This window comes from Manis pentadactyla, chromosome 7 (assembly GCF_030020395.1).
Source record: "Manis pentadactyla isolate mManPen7 chromosome 7, mManPen7.hap1, whole genome shotgun sequence".
In the NCBI taxonomy this organism is placed as follows: Eukaryota; Metazoa; Chordata; class Mammalia; order Pholidota; family Manidae; genus Manis; species Manis pentadactyla.
The window spans coordinates 68,517,089-68,544,577 of NC_080025.1; the positions used below are offsets into that span (position 1 = coordinate 68,517,089).

General features: G+C 39.3%; 1 long non-coding RNA gene across 2 annotated transcripts in view; it reads right to left on the reverse strand.

The window, feature by feature from the left end:
• The window catches only part of LOC118935429 (uncharacterized), a 92,574-nt gene extending 65,419 nt beyond the window's left edge, over positions 1 to 27,155 (reverse strand). For both annotated transcript variants that reach the window (XR_008998478.1, XR_008998477.1), the window contains exon 1: positions 27,109 to 27,155. This is a non-coding gene — a long non-coding RNA (uncharacterized LOC118935429). The remainder of the gene's footprint in view (positions 1 to 27,108) is intronic.
• Positions 27,156 to 27,489: the final 334 nt, after the last annotated feature.

Consider the following 27,489-nt stretch of genomic DNA (forward strand, 5'->3'; position numbering starts at 1 on the left):
TGACATACTTTCTTGGATGTCTGACAAGGCTCTCTGACGTGCTTTTATCACCTTTTCACACTTTTCATCCTGCAGGCAAGCTCTAATCAGTTTCCATAGTGGTCTAGTGCCTCCTCTCAAGTGTCCCTCTTCTTCCTCTCTATCAAGATCTTTCCCTAACTTGTCCCAGCTCGGGATGGAGAGGGACCCTGAACAGATAAACCAGGAGGCAACACGGTCTGCTTCTTTTACAAATGATCCTAAAACTTTGGTGGAGACCTTCAAATTTCGCTCTTTGAGAACTGCCTGTAATGCTGAGACTAACGATGGTGCGTTTCCCATGGTGCCTCTTTATTTACAGAGAACCATCAGCCACCACCCTTAAAAGCGCATCTCTCGGAACTTACCTCTCCGGGCTTTCTTCTGTCCTGCAGTTCTGAATCCTCTCCAGATGTCTGAAGGGTCCTCCCTGTGCCGGTGATGTTCTGGTTCCCGGGTTTCGGCACCACTTGTCGCGCGCCCCGTCCTCGCCGGCAAGAACAGCACGCAACAACAGCAGGATTCTTCTGCAGAAAGCTTTAATCTTCAGCTCTTTTGTGATACAATCATCAGGGGAAGGACGCAAAGGGAAAGACTGGGTTAGCTATATAGTTCTCATGCTCCAAGCTGATTGCGCGCTGCCTGTGATGCTTCATTAGCATAGCTGCTACGATACGCCAATCGGTTAGCAGGTGAAGGTCTAATTAGCATGTGGTATGCGGCCAGGAAGTGGCGGGATTATCCAGAAGTAGTCTTTGTTTTGCCTACAACTTTTTCTCAAGCTGGGCGCCATTTTTGGGTGCGGCAGGTATGGCTACCAACATGTGCTTGCATATGTGCACACACAGACACATATATGCAAATAAGCAAAATTCCAAAATACTCTATTCTTTCCACTTAGTGCCAACTTTCTCAGTTATGCTTTATACTTTTTAATCTCTTCCAATGTGGCTTTAACCCCCATTAGTCATTAGAGAACATAGTGAAAAACAAATTTCTGGGTGTAATCCTCTACTTTCTGTCACGTATGATGCTCATATTTACACACTCAAAATCACCTTTTTCATTTACCTCTCATTTAATCATCACATATGGAGTATGCCATCAGAGACGGTCTCTTATGGTAGAATCTCATAGTTGCTGTAAGGGACTCATTAAGGTCACCCTCTACTGTACTGAGATGTCAGAGAGGAAGAAACCTTGGTGAGAATAACTGGCTCCAGAAGAAAGCATAATCACCAAAGAAAGGTATAAGTGAGGACTCCTGGGCATTTTGGACAGTGATAAGGAAATGACAGCAGAACTTACAGTGATAAAATAACTTACTGGATTGATGACTGTTGAAATTGTCTTTGCAAGAATAATTAAATGTGATTATGGCACTTCTCTCTGGAACAGAAAAGTGTGTGTGTAGTCTCTGTTCACGTTAAACATCTTTTCTCCCTCTTCTTTCTTCTGCTCTGAATCACTCTTATATTATAGCTTATGAATCTCTCTGTCTTCAAAGTCAACCAATTCTCTTTCTTCATGCTGCTTCTTTATTGTTTAAATAAAATTTTCTAGATCAGAGGAAAGGTTTTAGAGTCATGATAAGATTTTATCCAGCTCCCTCAGACTTCCTGACACTGCAAATCATCCAAACTTTCCAGTGGAATGAAAGAACAGGAATGAGAGAAATTTGGAATCAAGGCACTTTTCCATCAGTATGAGAGCCAGCACCTATCACAGTAACTGCAAAGCACTGGTCTCTGATAAAGTGCTGGTACATTTGTTTTGGTTTAAGGTTTAAGTGAGGACTCCAACACTGCCCAGCCCCCACCCCCAGCTATCACCAGCCCAAATTTCATCATCAAGTGACTAATTTTAAAAGATATTTATTCTACTAGCTTTAACTTAACTTTTGTTATGAGAAATTCATATATGCCTTATGTAGTAAAATAATGAGATAGTTAATTCAAAATCTATAGATGGAAGGGGGCGGAAGATGGCGGCGTGAGTAGAGCAGCGGAAATCTCCTCCCAAAACAACATATATCTATGAAAATATAACAAAGACAACCCTTCCTAGAATAAAGACCAGAGGACACAGGACAATATCCAGACCACATCCGCACCTGAGAGAACCCAGCGCCTCATGAAGGGGGTAAGATACAAGCCCCGGCCGCGCGGGAGACGAGCGCCCCTCCCCCCAGCTCCCAGCGGGAGAAGAGCAGGCAGAGCGGGAGGAAGGCGGAGCCCAGGACTTCCGAACACCCAGCCCCAGCCATCCGGGCCAGAGTGCAGGGCCCTCGATACTGGGAAAACAGGGCAGCAAGAACAGTGAGCAGGCACTGGAGGCTGGGCGACAGAGGACAGAGGATAAGAAAAGCGCGCGACCATTTTTTTTTTGCTTTTTTGCTGTTTTGTTTTGGCAAGCGCTTTTTGGAAGTCTTAAAGGGATAGGGACCCCAATACTAGGGAAACAGGGCAGAAAGACTGGTGAGCAGAGGCCTGAGGCTGGCACCGGAGAATAAAGAAAAACGAACGACCACCTTTTTTTTTTTTTTTTTTTAATTAAAAACTTTTTTTTTTTTTTAATTAAAAAAATTTTTTTTTCTTTTTTTTTTTTGGTGGGCATTGTTTTGTTTTGGCGGGTGCTTTTTGGAAGTCTTAAAGGGGCAGGGCGGGTCACTTAATCCAGAGGTAGGGAATCCGGGATCTCTGGGCACCCTAACCCATGGGCTGGAGGGAGCAGGGATGCCCCTTACGGAGATAAATAGCCTCCCAGCAGCTCCTGCTCCAACGTGACTCCACCATTTTGGAGTAGCTGCCCAAGCTAGGCCACGCCCACAGCAACAGCGGAAATTAACTCCATAGCAGCAGGGCAGGAAGCAGAAACCCTGTCTGCGCGCAGCTGCGCAGCACAAGCCACTAGAGGTCGCTGTTCTCCCAGGAGAGGAGGGCCACAAACCAACAAGAAAGGAAGTCCTTCCAGCCGTCACTCGTCCCAGTTCTGCAGACTATTCCTATCACCATGAAAAGGCAAAGCTACAGGCAGACAAAGATCACAGAGACAACACCAGAGAAGGAGACAGACCAAACCAGTCTCCCTGAAAAAGAATTCAAAATAAGAATCATAAACATGCTGACAGAGATGCAGAGAAATACGCAAGAGAAATGGGATGAAGTCCTGAAGGAGATCACAGATGCCAGAAAGGAGATTGCAGAAATGAAACAAACTCTGGAAGGGTTTATAAGCAGAATGGATAGAATGCAAGAGGCCATTGATGGAATTGAAATCAGAGAACAGGAACGCATAGAAGCTGACAGAGAGAGAGACAAAAGGATCTCCAGGAATGAAACAATATTAAGAGAACTGTGTGACCAATCCAAAAGGAACAATATCCGTATTGTAGGGGTCCCAGAAGAAGAAGAGAGAGGAAAAGAGATGGAAAGTATCTTAGAAGAAATAATTGCTGAAAACTTCCCCACACTGGGGGAGGAAGTAATCGAACAGACCACGGAAATACACAGAACCCCCAACAGAAAGTATCCAAGAAGGGCAACACCAAGACACATAATAATTAAAATGGCAAAGATCAAGGACAAGGAAAGAGTGTTAAAGGCAGCTAGAGAGAAAAAGGTCACCTATAAAGGGAAACCCATCAGGCTAAAGTCAGATTTCTCAACAGAAACCCCACAGGCCAGAAGAGAATGGCATGATATATTTAATACAATGAAACAGAAGGGCCTTGAACCAAGGATACTGTATCCATCACGACTATCATTCAAATATGACGGGGGGATTAAACAATTCCCAGACAAACAAAAGCTGAGAAAATTTGCTTTCCACAAACCACCTCTACAGAACATCTTAGAGGGACTGCTCTAGATGGGAGCACTCCTTGAAAGAGCACAGCACAAAACACCCAACATATTAAGAATCGAGGAGGAGGAACAAGAAGGGAGATAAGAAAAGAATCACCAGATAGTGTATATAACAGCTCAATAAGCGAGCTAAGTTAGGCAGTAAGATACTAAAGAGGCTAACCTTGAACCTTTGGTAACCACGAATTTAAAGCCTGCAATGGCAACAAGTACATATCTTTCAATAGTCACCCTAAATGTGAATGGGTTGAATGCACCAATCAAAAGACACAGAGTAACAGAATGGATAAAAAAGCAAGACCCATCTATATACTGCTTACAAGAAACTCACCTCAAACCCAAAGACATGTACAGACTAAAAGTCAAGGGATGGAAAAACATATTTCAAGCAAACAACAGTGAGAAGAAAGCAGGGGTTGCAGTACTAATATCAGACAAAATAGACTTCAAAACAAAGAAAGTAACAAGAGATAAAGAAGGACACTACATAATGATAAAGGGCTCAGTCAACCAAGAGGATATAACCATTTTAAATATTTATGCACCCAACACAGGAGCACCAGCATATGTGAAACAAATACTAACAGAACTAAAGGGGGAAATAGACTGCAATGCATTCATTCTAGGAGACTTCAACACACCACTCACCCCAAAGGATAGATCCACTGGGCAGAAAATAAGTAAGGACACGGAAGCACTGAACAACACAGTAGAGCAGATGGACCTAATAGACATCTATAGAACTCTACATCCAAAAGCAGCGGGATATATATTCTTCTCAAGTGCACATGGAACATTCTCCAGAATAGACCACATACTAGGCCACAAAAAGAGCCTCAGAAAATTCCAAAAGATTGAAATCCTACCAACCAACTTTTCAGACCACAAAGGCATAAAACTAGAAATAAACTGTACAAAGAAAGCAGAAAGGCTCACAAACACATGGAGGCTTAACAACACACTCCTAAATAATCAATGGATCAATGACCAAATCAAAATGGAGATCCAGCAATATATGGAAACAAATGACAACAACAACACTAAGCCCCAACTTCTGTGGGACACAGCAAAAGCATTCTTAAGAGGAAAGTATATAGCAATCCAAGCATATTTAAAAAAGGAAGAGCAATCCCAAATGAATGGTCTAATGTCACAATTATCGAAATTGGAAAAAGAAGAACAGATGAGGCCTAAGGTCAGCAGAAGGTGGGACATAATAAAGATCAGAGAAGAAATAAATAAAATTGAGAAGAATAAAACAATAGCAAAAATCAATGAAACCAAGAGCTGGTTCTTCGAGAAAATAAACAAAATAGATAAGCCTCTAGCCAGACTTATTAAGAAGAAAAGAGAGTCAACACAAATCAACAGTATCAGAAACGAGAAAGGAAAAATCACGACAGACCCCACGGAAATGCAAAGAATTATTGGAGAATACTATGAAAACCTATATGCTAACAAGCTGGGAAACCTAGGAAAAAAGGACAACTTCCTAGAAAAATATAACCTTCCAAGATTGACCCAGGAAGAAACAGATAATCTAAACAGACCAATTACAAGAAACGAAATTGAAGCGGTAATCAAAAAACTACCAAAGAACAAAACCCCCGGGCCAGATGGATTTACCTCGGAATTTTATCAGACATACAGGGAAGACATAATACTGATTCTCCTTAAAGTTTTCCAAAAAATAGAGGAGGAGGGGATACTCCCAAACTCATTCTATGAAGCTAACATCACCCTAATACCAAAACCAGGCAAAGACCCCACCAAAAAAGAAAACGACAGACCAATATCCCTGATGAACGTAGATGCAAAAATACTCAACAAAATATTAGCAAACCGAATTCAGAAATACATCAAAAGGATCATACACCATGACCAAGTGGGATTCATCCCAGGGATGCAAGGATGGTACAACATTCGAAGGTCCAACAACATCATCCACCACATCAACAAAAAGAAAGACAAAAACCACATGATCATCTCCATAGATGCTGAAAAAGCATTTGACAAAGCTCAACATCCATTCATGTTAAAAACTCTCAGCAAAATGGGAATAGAGGGCAAGTACCTCAACATAATAAAGGCCATCTATGATAAACCCACAGCCAACATTATATTGAACAGCGAGAAGCTGAAAGCATTTCCTCTGAGATCAGGAACTAGACAGGGATGCCCACTCTCCCCACTGCTATTTAACATAGTACTGGAGGTCCTAGCCACGGCAATCAGACAAAACAAAGAAATACAAGGAATCCAGATTGGTAAAGAAGAAGTTAAACTGTCACTATTTGCAGATGACATGATACTGTACATAAAAAACCCTAAAGACTCCACCCCAAAACTACTAGAACTGATATCGGAATACAGAAAAGTTGCAGGTTACAAAATCAACACACAGAAATCTGTGGCTTTCCTATATACTAGCAATGAACCAACAGAAAGAGAAATCAGGAAAACAACTCCATTCACAATTGCATCAAAAAAAATAAAATATCTAGGAATAAACCTAAACAAAGAAGTGAAAGACTTATACTCTGAAAACTACAAGTCACTCTTAAGAGAAATTAAAGGGGACACTAACAGATGGAAACTCATCCCATGCTCGTGGCTAGGAAGAATTAATATCGTCAAAATGGCCATCCTGCCCAAAGCAATATACAGATTTGATGCAATCCCTAAGAAACTACCAGCAACATTCTTCAATGAACTCGAACAAATAATTCAAAAATTCATATGGAAACACCAAAGATCCCGAATAGCCAAAGCAATCGTGAGAAAGAAGAATAAAGTAGGGGGGATCTCACTCCCCAACTTCAAGCTCTACTATAAAGCCATAGTAATCAAGACAATTTGGTACTGGCACAAGAGCAGAGCCACAGACCAATGGAACAGACTAGAGAATCCAGACATTAACCAAGACATATATGGTCAATTAATATTTGATAATGGAGCCATGGACATACAATGGCGAAATGACAGTCTCTTCAACAGGTGGTGCTGGCAAAACTGGACAGCTACATGTAGGAGAATGAAACTGGACCATTGTCTAACCCCATATACAAAAGTAAACTCAAAATGGATCAAAGACCTGAATGTAAGCCATGAAACCATTAAACTCTTGGAAGAAAACATAGGCAAAAACCTCTTAGACATAAACATGAGTGACCTCTCCTTGAACATATCTCCCCGGGCAAGTAAAACAACAGCTAAAATGAGTAAGTGGGACTATATTAAGCTGAAAAGCTTCTGTACAGCAAAAGACACCATCAATAGAACAAGAAGGATCCCTACAGTATGGGAGAATATATTTGAAAATGACACATCCGATAAAGGCTTGACGTCCAGAATATATAAGGAGCTCACACGCCTCAACAAACAAAAAACAAATAACCCAATTAAAAAATGGGCAGAGGAACTGAACAGACAGTTCTCCAAAAAAGAAATACAGATGGCCAACAGACACATGAAAAGATGCTCCACATCGCTAATTATCAGAGAAATGCAAATTAAAACAACAATGAGGTATCACCTCACACCAGTAAGGATGGCTGCCATCCAAAAGACAAACAACAGCAAATGTTGGCGAGGCTGTGGAGAAAGGGGAACCCTCCTACACTGCTGGTGGGAATGTAAACTAGTTCAACCATTGTGGAAAGCAGTATGGAGGTTCATCAAAATGCTCAAAACAGACTTACCATTTGACCCAGGAATTCCACTCCTAGGAATTTACCCTAAGAACGCAGCAATCAAGTTTGAGAAAGACAGATGCACCGCTATGTTTATTGCAGCACTATTTACAATAGTCAAGAATTGGAAGCAACCTAAATGTCCATCAATAGATGAATGGATAAAGAAGATGTGGTACATATACACAATGGAATACTACTCAGCCATAAGAAAAGGGCAAATCCAATCATTTGGAGCAACATGGATGGAGCTGGAGGGTATTATGCTCAGTGAAACAAGCCAAGTGGAGAAAGAGAAATACCAAACGATTTCACTTATCTGTGGAATATAAGAACAAAGGAAAAACTGAAGGAACAAAACAGCAGCAGAATCACAGAACTCAAGAATGGACTAACAGGTACCAAAGGGAAAGGGACTGGGGAGGATGGGTGGGTAGGGAGGGATAAGGGGGGGAGAAGTAGGGGGTTATTAAGATTAACATGCATGGGGGGGTAGGAGAAAAGGGAGGGCTGTACAACACTGAGAAGGCAAGTAGTGATTCTACAACATTTTGCTATCCTGATGGACAGTGACTGTAAAGGGGTTTATAGGGGAGACCTGGTATAGGGGAGAGCCTAGTTAACATAATATTCGTCATGTAAGTGTAGATTAGTGATACCAAAAACAAAGCAAAAAAAAAAAAAAAAAAAAGGTCAGTTCCTGTGTGGTAACCTCCAACGAGTTTTACACAAGGGTATAAAGGGCATATAAAAGTGTAGGCAAAGGGTCTGTTTGTGTTTATACAAAGGATCAAAGCCTAATTGGGCTACCCCGAAAATGAACTAAGATATGATATGAAAAAGAACTTCCAACATCTGCACTCTCTGGAAGACTCATGCCAGAAGATGATCATCAAAAAACACCAACAAAGATCCACGCACTGCTACAGCTGTAGATGCACCCATCCCACCAGTTCCTGGATTTGCCATGGGAATGAGGAAGGAGATATGTAAGCTGGCCTGTGCATACAGTAAAACAACAAATTTGACTGGATCTATACTGTTGGAACTCAACCAAGAATTTGGAAAAGTGCAAATTGTAGCGCTCCAAACTCTTACAACTACAGACTATTACTGTTAAAATAACATATGGCATGTGAACAGTCCCCAGGAATGGGTTGTTTTAATTTGTCTGATTTCTCTCAGACTGTTCAAGTTCAGTTGGACAATACCCACCATATCATACATAAGTTTTCACAAATGCCTAAGGTGCCTTAATGGTTTTCTTGGTTTCACTGGAGATGGCTGGTAATTACAGATATGCTTTGGTTAGGTAACTATACTCCTATTATGTTATTGTGTGTGCGCAATTTAAGTAGTAGCTTAAAACCTATATAGGCTGACGTTACTCTACAAGAAGATATGTCAAAGAAATAATCAATCTTCCCATGTTTTCTTCCGCCTGCTACTTCTATAGCTTTTCTTCTTCCTTCCTAATTACAACCCTTAAATAGAATTCGTGCCTCATATCAAATTTACCGAGTATCATAACTCCTCCAAGTGGTAAAGATACCTCAAGACAAATGCTGGGCATAGAAGCCACAGGGCATAAATATGCAAAGAAGTAAAAAGCTAACCTTTTCAAACAATAAGGCTTCCCTCTCACTTACCAACTTCACATTTCCCTGTATGGCCCCGGAAGATGACTGGTTAGCCAGAGACGGGTAAGATTCCTCAAGGGAGGAACAACCTAAGACAGGCACAGTCGCAGGGGGGCCATCAGGTGAGAAATTGGGGATCAACAGAGGTGAGGCTTAGAACCTCACCCCCCCTGTTCTGAGAGAAATCTTCTGCATACGTGGATGTTTTATTGCCCTGGTCTAGCTTGGATTAACACATAGTCTACAGGCACACACCTGATCATCTACATTTGCTCTCTTACAACACTAAACTATGTTTTCTACCTTTATCTTGTATCTACCTACCACTTCAGCATTTTATTAAAAATAATAATAATAAAGAGAGAAATGTGGTATCCACATATAAATCAAGTATAAAAACCAAATGAGTATTCATATTTGAACTGACTGTTTAGAGTTCATAATGCATGAGCAAAACCGAAAGTTTCTGTGATGACTGCCCTTGTACTGTTCACTATGTAACTTATTCATTATATAAGAATTTGTTCTACATGTAAGAACTTGTTTGTTATGCCTCAGAAGATTGGAGACTGACGAAAATTAGGCTTGGGGTGGATTAATGATTGTGCATTGAGCATTGACTCCCCTATACAGAATTTTATTGTCGTTAAGAACCATTTGATCAATAAATATGAGAGATGCCCTCACAAAAAAAAAAAAAAAAAAAAAAAGGACAGTCTTCCAATGGTAAAATAAATAAGTAACTGGGATGTAATGTATAGCATAAGGAATATAGTCAAGATATTGTAACAGCTTGGTAGGGTGATAGCTGGAACCTAGAATTATGTATATAAATGTTCTACCACTGTGTTGTACACTTGAAACTAATGTAATGTAATACTGTGCGTCAACTACCCTTCAATAAAAAATAATTATTTAAAAAAAAAAACAAAAACAAAACAAAAAAAAAACCTATAAAACCAAAAAGGCTAAAAGCAGGATTATTTCCTTTCTCTAAAAATCACATCACACATATATACACACATACACATGCCTGACTAGAGAGCACAAGCAAAATTTGGGGTCAAATAGGCAGCAGTTTAATTAATTTACAAGACAAAATGTGAGCACACAAATAAATAAAGCTATCTGTATAGGAAACAAAACTAGAATTCTCTCCCATGTTTTGCAATGACTTTAGGAAATAAAAATAGCTGTTGATCAGGAAAGAAAATAAATATAAACAAGAAACATTCTTGAGACAAGCCACTTGAGAAACATATATTAAAATGGTCTAAATTCACTCTTTAATTTTTTTAAGGAGTGAAATATTCATGGAGTTCAGTCTTTCCAACATGCCTGCTAGTACTTTCTCATATTCTATACAGCCATATTGCTTTAAGTGTATAAAAATAATTACACACACACACGTCTTTAAATCTAACAATAGGCTCTTAAATTAAAAACCTATATTCATCAACTCATGGAATAATGCTATCTCAGCATTAACTGAAATCCAATGAACATCGTAAGACGTAGGTAGCCTTGAGTTTTAATATCTCTGTTTTTCCCCTTGGGTTGAGGGAGTGAAGATTAGTGCCCTGTTGATATCAAAAAACAAATATGGTAAAAATTAACCCCCTTTCTTTTACCTTTAAATTTAAACTTAGTATGTTATTTGATCAAGAATAGTAAAAAGTTAAATGTAGTATTTATTTCATTTTAATTTTCCCACAGAAAGTATTTTAATTTTAAATAGTATTTTGCTGACTTTAGGAAAATTAATTGTGTGTGTTTCAATCAGAATTGGGATCGAGCAAGATCAAAAACACAAATCCCATATGTATTAAACAAAATATTTGCTTAAGAGAAAGTAAAGTAATACAATAAAAAGGGATACACATACAACATTTAATGTCATCCTCATACAGCCTGCCAGACAGGATTTTTATTCTCAAGAGACTCTGTCTACTGTGACTATATTCTTCCAGCATTTCTTTTTAGAAATATCTAGGTTGAAAAAATCAACACTGAGGTGTGCTTCAAAATGACTGAACTGCTTACCAACTCATCCAAATACAAGGTAAACCAATATAACTTAGGTTTGAATTGACATAAAATCATTGATTCAAAATAATTTTTACTCTTTGATTAAATTTTAAAAAGTTATGTTGAATCAACTCATTAGCTGCCATATATGGATTCACTTTATAAATGTCACTGAGTACTTTTGTTACATATGAAGTAGCAGTTTAAATAACCTAAAGATTTTCCACATCTCCAAATAGATGTCATTATGTGAAATAGATCCTAGGAAAATTCTTGAAAAGTTATCTCAACCATCATTGTTCTACCAAATGAAGGCAGTTAAAATATAGTTTACAATGATAGGAATGTGCAAAATGATTTTAACAAGAAGAAAACGTGTGGTTCTGTAAGTCTAGTTTTATGGATTCATTGGCTATTTTAGCTGGAGCATAGAAGGACAAGAAAGTTCCTACCAAAAAGTAGGAAATAAGAGAAACAGGATTTCACTTGGGTACTTGAACTCTAAATTCAACACATTATATGTAAGTCCAGAGGTATCATTATATGAAGACAGAATCACTTGCAACCGAGAAGAACCTGACAGCAAATAGATTAAAAATTAACATTGCTGAAGAAAATTGTTCCAACTAGAAGTAATTTTGTCAGAAATTTGTACAGAAAAAGAAAAGAGGAGTTTGGCAGCAGCCATCTATCATTATGCAAAGAAGAGATTGCCCCAAATCAAAAATTATACCCCTCTTATGGAATGAGAAAGTGAATCTATTGAGAAAATATATACATCTGTGTATTTTAGCCTGTGGGCATTAAATATTCAAATCATATAACCATCCTTCACTTTATTCCCTTCTCTCAGATGATAGTTCTGAGCCTTTTGTCAACCAGCAGTCTTCTGATAATGGTCTCCTCATGTAGCTTGCCTAAAGGAAATGTGCTATGACAGTTCTATTTCTATTGTAAGAAAATAAATTGGCATTGTAGCTTATATGTCACTTTTGATTTTAATCAACATGAGTCAGCCTTTTCAAGGTTGATCAACTTGACATTATTGAAGGTACCAAGAATTTGTCCTTACAATGCTGAAGACTATTCACCATATCCCATACCATGATTAAATAAGCATTATAAAGGTTCCTTTCAGGCCAATGTCTATCTTGACAAAGTAGGGATCTCTTTTTTACAACATCTTCAAGATCAAATCTACAAACTCCATGTTACTACAAATTGCAAACTTCCAACAAAGTAGGTTTTCTAATTTTGCAAAATCTTGACAAATTCCCTAGGTCTCATTGCATTATAGATTATATAATAGACTTGAAATTTTCTGTAACTTATCTCTTTTCCCTTACTAGAGAGTAAGTTTTTTCTTTCCTTATTTTGTGGATAAAGGAGGAGGATGTGTATAGGTATGAAGAAATTTACATACTTTCTAATTCCTTCTTAGGAAAACTCTATCTTTTATGATTCCAAGGTATCTTTTGGGAATTCTCTTTCTATTATTTCTTTCAAGATGTTTCTTCAAGCACCTGCATCCCAGGTTATACACAAGAGAAATCTCCAGGTCTTACATAATTGTCTCTGAATAACCCTTGAATTAGTTCTTAATCAAAAACAGAAATTTCTCCATGTAAAGGGTCAACCATGTTAAATAAAAGCAGAAATTTTGTAATATCTTGACTGTAGTCCTAGTACACATGGTAATGACTATTTCTATTCTCCCCTAGTAGTAATTTAAAACCCTTCTGTCAAAAGATAGCAAGAAAAACATTTGCATAAGCCTTAATGCATTTAGGCTTATATTGATTTATTCACATTTCCTAGGCCTGGCCTACTCCACTTAAAACTAATCTAATAATTAAATAAATAATGAAGAAAAAATAATTGAATAGTAAATTAACAACTTATAAATTTGGAGTGCTGTGAGTCAATTGTTTATATATTTATTCTATAAGCATTATGTCTAATTGCTGGACACTGATAAATCAGACTGCAAACTGAAAGAGGTAGAATATACATACATACAACAAGAAGGCACATGAAATAGGTATTAGCCTTAAGAGAACCATTTGATTTAAATTCAATTGAAACAATATTTTATTAAATATTTCTTAGGTGGAGCCAAGATGGCAGTGTGAGTAGAGCAACGGAAATCTCCTCCCAAAACCACATATATCTATGAAAATAAAACAAAGATAACTCTTCCTAGAATAAAGACCAGAGGACACAAGACAACATCCAGACCAAATCCACACCTGTGAGAACCCAGTGCCTCGTAAAGGGGGTAAGATACAAGCCCCAGCCCGGTGGGACCCGAGTGCCTCTCCCCCCAGCTCCCAGCGGGAGAAGAGTAGGCAGAGCGGGAGGGAGACGGAGGCCAGGACTGCTGAACACACAGCCTCAGCCACCCGCACCAGAGCGCAGACACAGTGCATGCGCGGGACCCTGGATACTAGGGAAACAGGGCAGCAAGAACAGTGAGCGGACACGGGAGGCCTGGCGCCGGAGGATACAAGAAAAGCGAGCGGCCATTTTTTTTTTTTTTTTTTGCAGTTTTGTTTTGGCGAGCGCTTTTTGGAAGTCTTAAAGGGACAGGGAACCCAATACTAGGGAAACAGGGCAGCAAGACCAGTGAGCAGATGCCTGAGGCTGGCGCCAAAGAATAAAGAAAAACGAGCGGCCATTTTTTATATTTTTATTTTTAATTTTTTAATTAAAAAAAATTTTTTTTTAAATTTTTTTTTAAATTTTGTATTGTTTTGTTTTGTTTTTTGTTTTTTTGTTTTTTATTTTTTTGTGGTCATTGTTTTGTTTTGGGGGGTGCTTTTTTGGAAGTCTTAAAGGGGCAGGGCGGGACACTTAATCCAGAGGTAGGGAATCCAGAGATCTCTGGGCACCCTAATCCCCTGGGCTTAAGGGAGCATGGAGGCCCCTTACGGAGATAAATAGCCTCCTGGCCGCTCCCCCTCCAAGGCAACTCCACCACTTTGGAGCGATTGCCCGAGCCAGGCCACGCCCACAGCAACAGAGGAGATAAACTCCATAGCAGCTGGGCAGGAAGCAGAAGCCCTGTCTGCACGGAGCTGCTCAGCACAAGCCACTAGAGGTCATTGTTCTCCCAGGAGAGGAGGGCCACAAACCAACAAGAAGGAAAGTTCTTCCAGCCGTCACTCGTCCCAGCTCTGCAAACTATTCCTATCACCATGAAATGGCAAAGCTACAGGCAGACAAAGATCACAGAGACAACACCAGAGAAGGAGACAGATCTAACCAGTCTTCCTGACAAAGAATTTAAAATAAAAATCATAAACATGCTGACAGAGATGCAGAGAAATACGCAGGAGATATGGGATGAAGTTCGGAGGGAGATCACAGATGCCAGAAAGGAGATTAGAGAAATAAAACAAACTCTGGAAGGCTTTATAAGCAGAATGGATAGGATGCAAGAGGCCATTGATGGAATTGAAACCAGAGAACAGGAACGCATAGAAGCTGACAAAGAGAGAGATAAAAGGATCTACAGGAATGAAACAATATTAAGAGAACTGTGTGACCAATCCAAAAGGAACAATATCCGTATTATAGGGGTACCAGAAGAAGAAGAGAGAGGAAAAGAGACGGAGAGTATCTTGGAAGAAATAATTGCTGGAAACTTCCCCAAACTGGGGGAGGAAATAATCGAGCAGACCATGGAAATACACAGAACCCCCAACAGAAAGAATCCAAGAAGGACAACACCAAGACACATAATAATTAAAATGGCAAAGACCAAGGACAAGGAAAGAGTATTAAAGGCAGTTAGAGAGGAAAAGGTCACCTATAAAGGAAAACCCATCAGGCTAACATCAGACTTCTCGACAGAAACTCTACAGGCCAGAAGACAATGGCATGATATATTTAACGTAATGAAGCAGAAGGGCCTTGAACCAAGGATACTGTATCAAGCACGACTATCATTCAAATATGATGGTGGGATTAAACAATTCCCAGACAAACAAAAGCTGAGGGAATTCGCTTCCCACAAAATACCTCTACAGGGCATCTTACAGGGACTGCTCTAGATGGGAGCACTCCTAGAAAGAGCACAGAACAAAACACCCAACATATGAAGAAAGGAGGAGGAGGAATTAAAAGGGAGAGAAGAAAAGAATCTCCAGACAGTGTATATAACAGCTCAATAAGCGAGCTAAGTTAGGCAGTAAGATACTAAAGAGGCTAAACTTGAAACTTTGGTAACCACGAATTTAATGCCTGCAATGGCAAAAAGTACATATCTTTCAATAGTCACCCTAAATGTTAATGGACTGAATGCACCAATCAAAAGACACAGAGTAATAGAATGGATTAAAAAGCAAGACCGATCTATATGCTGCTTACAAGAAACTCACCTCAAATCCAAAGACATGTACAAACTAAAAGTCAAGGGATGGAAAAACATATTTCAAGCAAACAACAGTGAGAAGAAAGCAGGGGTTGCAGTACTAATATCAGACAAAATAGACTTCAAAACAAAGAAAGTAACAAGAGATAAAGAAAGACACTACATAATGATAAAGGGCTCAGTCCAACAAGAGGATATAACCATTCTAAATATATATATATGCACCCAACACAGGAGCACCAGCATATGTGAAACAAATACTAACAGAACTAAAGGGGGAAATAGACTGCAATGCATTCATTCTAGGAGACTTCAACACACCACTTACCCCAAAGGATAGATCCACTGGGCAGAAAATAAGTAAGGACACGGAAGCACTGAACAACACAGTAGAGCAGATGGACCTAACAGACATCTACAGAACTCTACATCCAAAAGCAACAGGATACTCATTCTTCTCAAGTACACATGGAACATTCTCCAGAATAGACCACAAAATAGGCCACAAAAAGAGCCTCAGTAATTTCCAAAAGATCGAAATCCTACCTACCAACTTTTCAGACCACAAAGGCATAAAACTAGAAATAAACTGTACAAAGAAAGCAAACAGGCTCGTAAACACATGGAGGCTTAACAACATGCTCCTAAATAATCAATGGATCAATGACCAAATCAAAATGGAGATCCAGCAATATATGGAAACAAATGACAACAACACTAAGCCCCAACTTCTGTGGGACACAGCAAAAGCAGTCTTAAGAGGAAAGTATATAGCAATCCAAGCATATTTTAAAAAGGAAGAACAATCCCAAATGAAAGGTCTAATGTCACAATTATTGAAATTTGAAAAAGAAGAACAAATGAGGCCTAAAGTCAGCAGAAGGAGGGACATAATAAAGATCAGAGAAGAAATAAAATTGAGAAGAATAAAACAATTGCAAAAATCAATGAAACCAAGAGCTGGTTCTTCGAGAAAATAAACAAAATAGATAAGCCTCCAGCCAGACTTATTAAGAGGAAAAGAGGGTCAACACAAATCAACAGTATCAGAAACGAGAAAGGAAAAATCACGATGGACCCCACAGAAATACAAAGAATTATTAGAGAATACTATGAAAACCTATATGCTAACAAGCTGGGAAACCTAGGAGAAATGGACAACTTCCTAGAAAAATACAACCTTCCAAGACTGACCCAGAAAGAAACACAAAATCTAAACAGACCAATTACCAGCAACGAAATTGAAGCGGTAATCAAAAACCTAGCAAAGAACAAAACCCCCGGGCCAGATGGATTTACCTCGGAATTTAATCAGACATACAGGGAAGACATAATACCCATTTTCCTTAAAGATTTCCAAAAAATAGAAGAGGAGGGGATACTCTCAAACTCATTCTATGAAGTTAACATCACCCTAATACCAAAACCAGGCAAAGACCCCACCAAAAATGTAAACTACAGACCAATATCCCTGTTGAACATAGATGCAAAAATACTCAACAAAAAATTACCAAACTGAATTCAAAAATACATCAAAAGGATCATACACCATGACCAAGTGGGATTCATCCCAGGGAAGCAAGGATGGTACAACATTCAAAAGTCCATCAACATCATCCACCACATCAACAAAAAGAAAGACAAAAACCACATGATCATCTCCATAGATGCTGAAAAAGCATTTGACAAAGTTCAACATCCATTCATGATAAAAACTCTCAGCAAATTGGAATAGAGGGCAAGTACCTCAACATAATAAAGGCCATCTATGATAAACCCACAGCCAACATTATATTGAACAGCGAGAAGCTGAAAGCATTTCCTCTGAGATCAGGAACTAGACAGGGATGCCCACTCTCCCCACTGCTATTTAACATAGTACTGGAGGTCCTAGCCACGGCAATCAGACAAAACAAAGAAATACAAGGAATCCAGATTGGTAAAGAAGAAGTTAAACTGTCACTATTTGCAGATGACATGATACTGTACATAAAAAACCCTAAAGACTCCACCCCAAAACTACTAGAACTGATATCGGAATACAGCAATGTTGCAGGATACAAATTCAACACACAGAAATCTGTGGCTTTCCTATACACTAGCAATGAACCAACAGAAAGAGAAATCAGGAAAACAACTCCATTCACAATTGCATCAAAAAAAATAAAATACCTAGGAATAAACCTAACCAAAGAAGTGAAATACTTATACTCTGAAAACTACAAGCGACTCTTAAGAGAAATTAAAGGGGACACTAACTGATGGAAACTCATCCCATGCTCTTGGCTAGGAAGAATAAATATCGTCAAAATGGCCATCCTGCCCAATGCAATATACAGATTTGATGCAATCCATATGAAACTACCAGCAACATTCTTCAATGAACTAGAACAAATAATTCAAAAATTCATATGGAAACACCAAAGACCCCGAATAGCCAAAGCAATCCTGAGAAAGACGAATAAAGTAGGGGGGATCTCACTCCCCAACTTCAAGCTCTATTATAAAGCCATAGTAATCAAGACAATTTGGTACTGGCATAAGAACAGAGCCACAGACCAATGGAACAGACTAGAGAATCCAGACATTAACCCAGACATATATGGTCAATTAATATTTGATAAAGGAGCCATGGACATACAATGGCGAAATGACAGTCTCTTCTACAGATGGTGCTGGCAAAACTGGACAGCTACATGTAGGAGAATGAAACTGGACCATTGTCTAACCCCATATACAAAAGTAAACTCAAAATGGATCAAAGACCTGAATGTAAGTCATGAAACCATTAAACTCTTGGAAGAAAACATAGGCAAAAACCTCTTAAACATTAACATGAGTGACCTCTTCTTGAACATATCTCCCTGCTCAAGGAAAACAACAGCAAAAATGAACAAGTGGGACTATATTAAGCTGAAAAGCTTCTGTACAGCAAAAGATACCATCAATAGAACAAAAAGGAACCCTACAGTGTGGGAGAATATATTTGAAAATGACACATCCGATAAAGGCTTGACGTCCAGAATATATAAAGAGCTCACAAGCCTCAACAAACAAAAAACAAATAACCCAATTAAAAAATGGGCAGAGGAACTGAACAGACAGTTCTCCAAAAAAGAAATACAGATGGCCAACAGACACATGAAAAGATGCTCCACATCGCTAATTATCAGAGAAATGCAAATTAAAACTACAATGAGGTATCACCTCACACCAGTAAGGATGGCTGCCATCCAAAAGACAAACAACAACAAATGTTGGCGAGGCTGTGGAGAAAGGGGAACCCTCCTACACTGCTGGTGGGAATGTAAACTAGTTCAACCATTGTGGAAAGCAGTATGGAGGTTCCTCAAAGTGCTCAAAATAAACTAACCATTTGACCCAGGAATTGCACTCCTAGGAATTTACCCTAAGAATGCAGCACTCAAGTTTGAAAAAGACTGATGCACCCCTATGTTTATCGCAGCACTATTTAAAATAGCCAAGAATTGGAAGCAACCTAAATGTCCATCGATAGACGAATGGATAAAGAAGATGTGGTACATATACACAATGGAATATTACTCAGCCATAAGAAAAGGGCAAATCCTACCATTTGCAGCAACATGGATGGAGCTGGAGAGTATTATGCTCAGTGAAACAAGCCAAGCAGAGAAAGAGAAATACCAAATGATTTCACTCTTCTGTGGAATATAAGAACAAAGGAAAAATTGAAGGAATAAAAGAGCAGCAGAATCAGAGAACTCAAGAATGGACTAACAGGTACCAAAGGGAAAAGGACTAGGGAGGATGGGTGGGTAGGGAGGGATAAGGGAGGTGGGGAGAAGAAGGGGGATATTAAGATTAGCATGCATGGGGGGGTGGGAGAAAGGGGAGGGCTGTACAACACAGAAAAGTCAAGTAGTGATTCTACAACATTTTGCTATGCTGATGGACAGTGATTGTAAAGGGGTTTATAGGGGGGACCTGGTATAGAGGAGAGCCTAGTAAACATAATATTGGTCATGTAAGTGTAGATTAATGATACAAAAAAAAAAAAGGCAGTTCCTGTGTGGTGACCTCCAGTGAGTTCTACACAGTGTTATAAAGGGCATATAAAAGTGTAGGCAAAGGGTCTGTTTGTGTTTATACAGAGGATCAAAGCCTAATTTGGCTACCCTGAAAATGAACTAAGATACGATATGAAAAAGAACTTCCAACATCAGCACTCTCTGGAAGACTCATGCCAGAAGATGATCATCAAAAAACCCCAACAAAGATCCATGCACTGCAACAGGTATAAATGCCCTCATCCCACCAGTTCCTGGACTTGCCATGGGAATGAAGAAGGAGATATCTAAGCTGGCCTGTGCATACAGTAAAACAACAAATTTGACTGGATCTATACTGTTGGAACTCAACCAAGAATTAGGAGAAGTGCAAATTGTAGCGCTCCAAAATCTTACAACTACAGACTATTTACTGTTAAAAGAACATATGGGATGTGAACAGTCCCCAGGAATAAGTTGTTTTAATTTGTCTGATTTCTCTCAGACTGTTCAAGTTCAGTTGGACAATACCCACCATATCATACATAAGTTTTCACAAATGCCTAAGGTGCCTAACTGGTTTTCTTGGTTTCACTGGAGATGGCTGGTAATTACAGGTATGCTTTGGTTATGTAACTATACTCCTTTTATGTTAATGTGTGTGAACAATTTAATTAGTAGTTTAAAACCTATATAGGCTGAAGTTACTCTACAAGAAGATATGTCAAAGAAATAATCAATCTTCCCATGTTTTCTTCCGCCTGCTACTTCTATAGCTTTTCTTCTTCCTTCCTAATTACAACCCTTAAATGGAATTCGTGCCTCATATCAAATTTACCGAGTATCATAATTTTTCCAAGTGGTAAAGATACCTCAAGACAAATGCTGGGCATAGAAGCCACAGGGCATAAATATGCAAAGAAGTAAAAAGCTAACCGTTTCAAACAATAAGGCTTCTCTCTCACTTACCAACTTTACATTTCCCTGCATGGCCCCGGAAGATGACTGGTTAGCCAGAGATGGGTAAGATTCCTCAAGGGAGGAACACCTAAGACAGGCACAGTCGCAGGGGGGTCATCAGGTGAGAAATTGGGGATCAACAGAGGTGAGGCTTAGAACCTCACCCCCCCTGTTCTGAGAGAAATCTTCTGCATACGTGGATGTTTTATTGCCCTGGTCTAGCTTGGATTAACACATAGTCTACAGGCACACACCTGATCATCTACCTTTGCTCTCTTACAACACTAAACTATGTTTTCAACCTTTATCTTGTATCTACCTACCACTTCAGCATTTTATTAAAAATAATAATAATAAAGAGAGAAATGTGGTATCCACATATAAATCAAGTATAAAAATCAAGTGAGTATTCATATTTGAACTGACTGTTTATAGTTCATAATGCGAGAGCAAAACCGAAAGTTTCTGTGATGACTGCCCTTGTACTGTTCACCATGTAACTTATTCACTATGTAAGAATTTGTTCTCCATGTAAGAACTTGTTCTTTATGCTTCAGAAGTTTTGAGACTGATGAAAATTAGGCTTGGGGTGGATTAATGATTGTGCATTGAGCATTGACTCCCCTATACAGAATTTTATTGTTGTTAACAACCATTTGATCAATAAATATGAGAGATGCCCTCACAAAATATATATATATATATATATTTCTTTCATGCTAAAACCATGCTACAGTAAAAATTATGCAGAATACTAGGATAAAAGATTGTTTAGTTACACAATTCAATATAGAACCGACACATGCTATTATAAAACCATGAATGTATCCTTAATCACAATTCCAATATGTGGGAAAGGAGTGTTTCCCTCACACCATCAAGCAATGCTTTGGCACCAGCTGGGTGTCTCAGAATTCAACTCAGTTCTGACAGTTCCTACCCAGAGACAACATCAGATCCCACAGGCTAAAAGGGTTCAGTCCTACAAGACCACCTCTGGCCCTGCACTTCTGTCATGTGACAAGCCCAGGTTGTTCATCTGTGTAGCTGACCCACCAGATACAGTAGACTGTAGACTCCAAAAGCCCCTGTCTTGGATTTCAGAGGCCAATCACAAGTCCAGGTTGTCACCTGACTTCTGGCAGACTAGCTATAAATCAGTTTTCCACAACCCCCTCCTCAGGTTCTACTAATGAGCTTATGCAGTTCATAGAACACAGAGAAATATTTTACTTATTAGTAATTACTTCAGCAGATTATTATGAAAAGATATTAACTCAGAAACAGCCAGATGGAGGGGATGCATAGGGCAAGGTATGGAGAAAAGGCTAGGAGCTTTCATGCCTTTCCAGGGGTATCACTCTATCTAAATCTCCATGTGTTCACCAACCAGGAAGCTCTCCCAAACCTGCTCTTTTGGATTTTTATGAAGGCTTCGTGACATAGGCAGGATAGATTAACTTATTGGCCACTGGTGATTAATTCAACCTCTAGCTCCTCTCCCTTCCCCAGAAATCAGAGGGTGGGGCTGAAAGTTCCTCTATCCGTGATTGCTTCAGCTGGCCATCAGCCCCATCCTTAGGAGCGTTCGGAAAGTCATCTCATTAACATAAACCCAGTCGTGATGGAAAGGGGCTTGTTGTGAATAATAAGACGCCCCATTTCACCTTTATGACCCTGAAGCTATTTCAGGAACTGAGAACCAGAATCTAAATATTATAACAAAAGATGTTCCCATTGCTCTTATCACTCAGGAAACTCCAAAGGCTCTCTAGGAAGCTTGGCAAAGACCTAATATATTTTGGTCATCTGAATCACCAAATATATATTTTTTATAAATCACAATATCAAAAAACGTTTACCAATTTTAGTGATAGAACAAATTGGGAAGAATATCTCCTGAGCAAGGATAGGAGTAGTGATGAAAGGAAATAGAATTTTGGGGGAAATTTTCCCAGAAACAGCTTTGATTTCAATAACAATTAGATGGTCAACAAATTGGCATTCCAAGTCAAGACAACAGCAAGCTCTGTATTTTGGGGGTGTCAGCCTGCTTAATGTCTTGGTGGTGCTATTTTAATGGAAGGTTGCCTTTGAAGATGTGACTACAAAGATGGTTTAGGGTAGGTTCAGGGAAACTCATTCTATTCACTTCAGAAATTATCAGTTCACTATCACTTGATCATCACTCTGGTATTAGAAATACAGAGTCTATTTATTAATCTCAGAGATGTATCATCAGTATCTATCACTAAGTCTGACATACAAAAGATGCTTAGTGAATGTATGATTGGTCCCTGACTTCTAGAGTTTTATGGTCAGGTAGAGTAAATGGACATACAGAAGAATCCCAGTGCTCTGTTGTTAGGTAGAAAGATAGACATGAGCAGCCAGGGAAGGGAAAGACAAGGTTCAAGAAAAAAGCACTTCAAACCCACCCAGGTGGGGGTCCCATGTGAAGACAGCAAAGGCTTTGCAGAGAGATAACTTCCTTGCCTATTAGGACCAGGCCAAACCGGTCCCAACCAGATCACAACACAGTGGTAATCAAACAAAACTACAAGCCACCCAAATCACATCTCATCATTATCTCATTAAAATAAAATTGCATTTTTGCCCCCCACATACACACCATGGGCTTTTCTGTGTGCGTTCTGGGAAATGACAGGCACACTGAGGGGGATGGCTGTATAAATGGATCTGTCAGTCAAATGACTTCACCTTGTCAAAGAGGCACCTCCTAGTCGGAATGTAATAAAAGAGCCTCCCGCCGAACAGATCAAGGCCTTTGTCTACCTTGACTCTGGCCCACTCCTCTCTTGGAGTATAGACAAATAAAACTTTCACTCTATTTCCCTATAGTGTCTCTGCCTTTCAATTCTTTGTTTTGGCAGGGACAAGAACCGAGGAGAACAAACTCTACCCCCGACACTATCACACATACAAAAAATGAAAAGTACAAGGTACATAATAAAGTCAGAGAAGGTTTGTACGTCATGCCAAAATATTTGGATTTTGTTCCATTGGCACTGGGGTACCTTGACAGGTTTTTACAGCAAAGTATTAATTTGATCATATTTGTGTTTTAGAAAGAAAATGTTCTTGATTGTGGGGAATGGATTGTATATGGAAGGATGAGAAACCAGAATGGGAAAATCTATCAGGTGGTTTTGATAATAGTTTGGATCACCACTGCTAAGGTCCTGATCTAAGAGGGCAGCCATTAACACTAATATGGAGAAACTGATAAAACATGTAGGAGAGAGAATTGGTAAAATGGACTTTAGTACACACATAAAGAAAAATAAGGAGTTAGGGATGAGTTCTAGGTTTCCAATTAGATGACTAGGTAGATGACATTTGTATATGGGAAAAGGCAATGAAGATTATGAGTTCTTTTTTTGGAAATTGAATTAATAAGGCAACTGGAGGAAAGTAGTACAGTATTTTAAAACGGAGACTATGGTTCAGCTTCTTACTAGTTCTGTAACTAGACAGCTCTTCTTTGCTAGTCAAGGTGCTCCAGAGAAGCAGAATTAATAGGAGAGTTATCTTAAATCACCAAGCTTGTAAGAAGTAGGACTGGGATTCAAACCCAGTAGCCTAACTCCACAGGGGATTTACTGTGAGGAATTGGCTCACACAATTATGGAGCCTGAAAAGTCCCATGATCTGCTGACTGCAAGCTGAAAACCAAGCAAGCCAGTGGTGTGATGAGGAAAAATTCTGAAGTGTCCTAAATTAAGGGACATAAGAGAATCAGCGAGAAGGACAAGGAAGGTCATCAGTCAATAGCCTTGAGATAGAGCTAACCAGAAAGGTCACATTCCTGAAAGAAGTTTTTCCAACAATCATCTAGAAGATCCCAGAACCACCACATCTCCACTGGGCTTCACCAGTATCTGACCATCCTCAACAACCAATACACAAACCTTCTCTGTGCACTAAGCTCCTATCCCGGACTTTCCCTGCTTTGTGTTAGCCTGCCTTCCTTATCTAAAGCCAATGTGAATTTAAAGAACTCACTGTCCTTGAGACTCCTCATCAATGAGTTACCTGGGTCTGGCAGACAGCTTGTTTCTGTTAACTGGCCTTGCTGCTGGTGAAGCAGAAACTTCCTGTTCCAGGGCTCAGTGCTTTTTCTGGCTAGCACCTATAAAGTCTCAACAAACCCTTTTATTTCAGAGATCTCTTGGCCCCTAGAGTTTTTGATTTGTCAGGTGTAATTCATTCTGAGTCCAAAGGCCTGAGAACCAGGAGAGCTAAGGGTACAAATCTCAGTCCAAGGGCAGGAAAGGACCAATGTCCCAGTTTAAGCAACTAGGAAAGAGATGAATCATTCCTTCCTCTCCTTTTTCTATTCAGGCCCTCAATGGATTGAATGATGCCCACCAACATCAGAGAGGGCAATCTGCACAGTGCTTGCCCGTGTTGGGGAGAGCAGTCTACTGAGGCCACTGATTCAAGTTCCAGCCTCATCCAGACACGCCCTCACAGACACATCCAAAAATGATGGTTAATGGTGCAGCCTGTCATTCAGTCAAGCTAACACGTGAAATTAACCATCACATTTTCTGTGCCTCAGATTCATCATCTATAAAATGGTGATAATAATTATACCTACACCAAAGGATTGTTCTGGGAATTTACTGACTTAATATTCTTAGAGCACTTACTCAGTGTTCAGTACATAATGGAAGCATCATGTGTTAGCTTACTGTGAAACTTAAAAGTAAAGCTGAAGCTAAAAATACAGATTTTTTGAAGTCACCTTCATATGTATGGCACTTGAAGCCATGGCAGTGTAGAAGGGGTAGCTCAGGGTGAATGTCTGGCACAAGAATACAAACTATCCAGAGGCAACACCCTAAATGCAAAGATAAGGCAGTGGAGAAGGTTGATTTTAAAAAGCATTCAGATGTCAGAGCAGAAAAGGAGAGATATAGTCTCTTAGCCCGTGAAAGAGGAGAGTTTCAAGAAACAAGGTTTGACCACCCTTATCAAAAAGGTGGCCAAGTAACTGGACTGGAAAGAGACCAATAAGGTTTTGGGTTGCAATGATGAAAATTGTTTTTAAAAATAAGTCAGGGCTCTGGTTCCACTTTTCTCTGTGTCTCAAGGTTCCAACTTCCTTCTGTTGGCCACATTACTAGGCATGTAGAAAAGAGACTAAAACAGTGCTAGGAATCCCATGGACACAATACCTGGAGATAAGAAAAGGGTGTTTTCTCCTTTGAAATAAGTAACACTTTGTCCATAAGGGCTCATTCCAGTAGATTTTTCCTCCTGATTCATTGACCTATGGGTAAACAAGTCTTTTGCAAAGAAAATAAGAAAATTAGATAAATATGACTCTTCCCAATACTGAAGATGCTACTAGCTCTCCCTGAATCAAATGGCTGTGAGGCAGAGGAGACTACTTGACTACAACTGGAGTTATTTGAGGAAGAAGGATACAGAAAGGATGAACACTCAAGGGACAAGTCTTCCAGACAACTACCTCTCACACTTTAATGTGCACATGAACCACCTAGGGATCTTGATAAAGTGAAGATTTGGAATCAGTAAAGTCTACAGGGGACCTTGGACCCTACAGTTCCAACAAGCTCCCAGATGGTGCCAGAAATGCTGACCCTGGGACAACAATTTGAGTAGGAAGGTATGGGAACAGTTATTGTGTACTTACTCTGAATTTGGCCTTCACTGATCCTTGAAATATAAAGTAACATAATCAAGGTCACTGTCCTCAAGGAGATCAAGACTAATAAGGGACTTACAGTCTAGTGATAGTTTTAAGTTTCTAGTATGAAAATAGAAATATATGAAGATACCATTACAACCCTGAATTAAAAATATGATTACCCATAAACAAGTAAGTTAATATTTAACTCTCATGGATTACCTGTTAATTCTAATCATTCTGCAAAAATCTTTTAAAGCATTCACTCATTATATCTATTGTGTGTATATATGAGATGAAGGTAAGCCCTTTATTTTATCTCTATATCATTAGGTACTGAGGTATAAAAAGCACTTCTTTCAGTTTTTAAGTTATAGTCTGTCTATTCACCAAATTACTTGAATTTACTAATAATATTACTTTTGACTTCCTTGGATTTTTTGCGGCAAACATGCAGTCTATTTTAATAACAAAATAGTAGGTCTACATATTCATGGGGAGAATTCTTTAAGACTTCACAATGTAGGAATTGCTTATTGTGTTAGTCTAGGTCCTCTGAGAAGCAGACACAAAATCAAGATTGAATGAGGAAGAAATTTCTTATGGGAAAAGCCTGTGAAAGAATATGGGACGGGAGCTAAAGGAGACTGGTAGCCATTAGGCCATGATACAAATCTGACTGCTAGAAAAGGAGACCAGAAAAGAAGGAAAGGAGGGAAGTTATAGCTAGTGAGTGAGTGTGGAGGCATCTCAGACTGCCAAGCAGTTCTAAGAAAAGTTAGGCAAGGCAGTTTGTGAGTCCCTAAGCCAAAATCACTCACAGAAGAAGCCCTGCATCTCCCAGGAACATGCTGCCTCGGTGTCCCTGCCGTGCTTAGTCACTGGCAAGGAGGAGCCTGAGGGAAGCCCACTGGCACAAGCAGCAATGAGAACTGCACAGTGCAAATTCTAGGCTTTTGGACACTTAAGCTCTCTTAAGTGTCTTGGGCAGCTGGAAATCCGAGAGGCACATTCTCATGACCACTGTGGTTATGTCAACTAGACAGAGTCCTTTGCAGAGCTAATAGAGCCAAGCCAGATTCCATACATTTAAATTTGTTCCATTCAAACATAAGCATGAAATGACAATTGATCTACAGGCGCTTTCAACATATGCTTCCTGACATCTTGAAAACAATTCCAGTACATTTCATTATGTACAG